Source organism: Mus pahari, unplaced genomic scaffold (genome assembly GCF_900095145.1).
Source record: "Mus pahari unplaced genomic scaffold, PAHARI_EIJ_v1.1 scaffold_9517_1, whole genome shotgun sequence".
NCBI classification, from domain to species: Eukaryota; Metazoa; Chordata; class Mammalia; order Rodentia; family Muridae; genus Mus; species Mus pahari.
The window spans coordinates 30,750-34,449 of record NW_018393599.1 but is presented as its reverse complement, the minus strand read 5'-3'; the positions used below and the strand labels follow the sequence as shown (position 1 = coordinate 34,449).

Genomic DNA, 3,700 nt, shown 5'->3' with positions numbered 1-3,700 from the left:
GGCCATGTGCTTCTGCTATGCTTTTCTTCTTCCTCCTCTTCTGCAACCTCTCCCATCTCTCTCCCATTTTCTCCTTCTTTTCTCTCCCCACCTCCTGCTCCACCTTTTTTTTTCTTTCTTTCTTTTTTTTTTTATTGTCTTTTTCTTTTTTCCACCTTTTTTTTATCTGCCCAATCATCAGCTCTCCTTTATTTTACAAATTAAGGTGGGAAGCTGGTTTACAGGAAATCACCTGAGTGCTGACTCATTCCTTGTTCACAGGAGACTTGTTCACCGGCCACTCACAGGAGAACCAAATTAACATCAAATATAATTAGCCCCAGGGCTATCCTCATCACTTGTGCCTTTTGGAAGTGTCTGGTACAATCATAGATAAGGTTTTGCAGCTGACGTTGCGACATAAGCTTTGCTGCAATGCTTTGAATTTGGCAGGTAATTTCACAGGGTTACCACCATTTTACTTAGGAGAGACAAATCCTCTGCTGTCAATTCTGTTCTGTCAAGGTCAGCTTCAACAACAGCAAACTGAGAATGAAACAATCCCAACAAAACAGGGCACTTACCTAATGCTTCAGTGTAAAGCTGATTCCACTTCTTCTCATTAAACGTTTGGAACCAAAAAGTCAAAACACAGCACATAGATGACATTTGTCAGCCTCTCCATGAAAGTCATCCTGTCGCTCAGTTGTGAGATGGCAGCAGGCACATAGGAAGGAGGCAGTGGGAGTCCCCCACTGTACTTCTCATAAGTGGAGCCAGGAAAGAAGTGGAGACTGTACACAAGGGGGATCTTGAGGATCTCGGCCAGCAGGTCACCACAGGGTATGAAAGGATCTTCCAGGATCGCATCAAACCTTGATTTTGTAGCTTTGTCATGAGTTCTTTGTTGAAAACTACATCTTTACAGAGACTCTCAAAAAATTTCTGAATCTACCCAAGCCATTTCTTGCAACATTAAAAAATATCCCCATGGAGCTGGAGAGATGGCTCAGCGGTTAAGAGCACTGTACTGCTCTTCTGAAGGTCCTGAGTTCAAATCCCAGCAACCACATGGTGGCTCACAATCATCTGTACAGCTACAGTGTACTCATGTACATAAAATAAATCTTTAAAAAAAATCCCCAAAGTGACTGCTTTGGCAGCTCGTAAATGTTCTTAGTGTTGGAGTCCATGAAAAGATCCTCTGTATCAGCCCTGGAATATGATGCAGGGTATTATGTCTCAAACTCAATAGCAGATGCATTGTCAATCCCATAAGATACAGATGCTGAAGACCTCAGTACAACCACCTCATGACCCTTCTTCAGAAGCTCATGTAGGATTATCTTTAAGTTGAGCCAATGGCTGAACTCCGCTGGCCACACCAGCACCTTCCCACCAGTCCCAGATCCAAAGAAGATGCTCAGCTGCATCAGGAGCAGGGCTGCTGTCATTTTCAGAGGCATCTTGGTTAATTTCAGAGCTTCCTCTCAAAGGATGATCTCTCAGGTCTTGAAGAAATAGAAAGATTAATATTCAATTAGTTAAAGTACAACTTGTACCTTTCAAAAAATGGACATGGGTGCCGGGCAGTGGTGGCACATGCCTTTAATCTCAGTACTTGGGAGGCAGAGGATGGTGGATTTCTGAGTTTGAGGCCAGCCTGGTCTACAGAGTGAGTTCCAGGACAGCCAGGCTNCACAGAGAAACTCTGTCTCGAAAAACCAAAAAGAAAAAAAAAAACAAAACACCAAACAAACCCACCCCCACCAAACCCAACCAATCAAACAACAACAACAACAATAACAACAACAACAACAGAAAATGGACATGGAATAGTCATAGCCCCTGGGTCGCAAGTATCAAAACCAGATGTGAATGTTGCCAATGACCCATGATTCTCGGTGACCTTGGATGTGTCATGTACTTAATAACAATGGAAAGTAAGATCTCTCCCTCTTTTTCTGTCTCTCTGTCTCTCTGTTTCTTTCTGTTATTCTCAGTCTCTGTCTTTTCCTAATGTAGGTTCCTTGATAAAGAACCTGAAATAAAGCCATAACTGAAGAATTACGTTTTTTAAGATATTAGTTTATTGTTCTATAATATGAATATTAACAACATCAATCATTTACCATATTATTTAATGATTTTAAGTAAATGGCTCAGAGGTCAATAGTATAATCTCAGAATTACACACATTGCAATTATAGTTGGAACAGATTGTATCCTAGATAGAAGCCCTGTTCTTTTAGCCTTTCCATTGGATCCACCACTACCTTACGGTGAATCTGCTTCCTGTAACCAGTCAGCCTGGCAAGAGTGAAGAGATAAGGAGATAGTGTTTCCCTCTTTGGCTGTCAGACTATTGAAATAATTTTCCCAACGACCTTTTGCTGGGAGAAGAAATGTTTGCTCTCTAGGTGCACCCAGAAGAGGAATTTGTTTCTGGGAGGACCATTTAAAGATAGGGGAGATATTTCTAGAGTCTAGGAGCTAAGACAATGGTAGGCAAGATCCCATGCCATTCCTGGATGGCAGAGCTATCCATATGTCTTGTTAGAATCCCAAAGCTGGAGTTGGGAAGGGGTGGTAGGTTCCTTTTGTCTCTCTTCCTGAAATGATCACATTGAATCTTCTTCTGCATTTCACAATTAATTAGGCTCTTTTGATATGCTTATTGAAGTAGATAAGTGTGTGTTGGGGATGGGGTGGGGTTGGGTGGGGTGGGTGTGAAACCTGGCTTGTTGGAACACATAGAATGTTACCTCTAAGCCACTTAACACCCTTGTTTTCTTATTCTGAACTTTTCCCGTAAGTGGTACAAAATGGGTGTTACTTTGTGACTGGATTTGGTGTTTATCATGTTATCATAGATAGTCATATTTGTTTTATGCTACTGTTAAATCCTATTATATAACATAGAAAGACCACAGTCATTTCTAATTTGATTGACGTTATCTCTGTTCCCAACATTTAGCTATTACTGCTAGTTTGAAATTAATATTCATGAACCATATTTTGTCATGGTCTATGGTTTCAGCTCAATCCTTTCCTGAATCCATGGATCTCTTATAGACATCACCAAGAACTTAATCCCTTCTTTTCATTATTCCCGCATTCAGACAAAGTATCAGTAATACAAAGTTTTATATTTTGAGCGGATAAACCAGGCAGCAAACCAGGCCAAGGTGTTCCACGTGGGAGAGGTTTATTATGTGGGAATGGGAGGGGAGCGGGTAGAAGGGTAGAGAAGAGGAGAGAGAGAGAAAGAGCGGGGAGAGAAGAAGGGGAAGAGAAGAGGGCAAAAAGAGTGAGGAGAAGATGGCTTCCTAGTTTACATAGAAAATGATGTCACACCAGTGAGGGCGGGAACTGAGCCAAGTGGATTTTGGAATAGAAGGTCATTGTCTTGGCAATGCCGGTCAAGGGTTGCATGGTTAGGTGGGGCTTGGAGTATCCTGGTGCTAACATTCCTCCCTTCTTGTTATTATAAAAGGAAGGGGAGAAAAAGAGAGGGGAAACCAATGGTGAAGAGAGAATAGGGGCGCCGTGTCTCTTAAGCTACTTCCTGCTGTTTAGGAGTGTCGTCAATTTTCAGGGTATATCTGGTCTTCACCATTGGAGTTTGTATGGCAATCGTCTGAATCAGGTTCTTCTATGGACAGTGATTTCTTTGTGGGCAGCGCCTGGTAATCCTGTAGCAGGAGCTGAATAACAGCTT

At 42.0% G+C, this 3,700-nt stretch overlaps 1 pseudogene; it reads right to left on the bottom strand.

Annotated features, from left to right (window-relative positions):
* Positions 1-563: 563 nt before the first annotated feature.
* LOC110315627 lies at positions 564-1,445 on the bottom strand (annotated as a pseudogene).
* Positions 1,446-3,700: the final 2,255 nt, after the last annotated feature.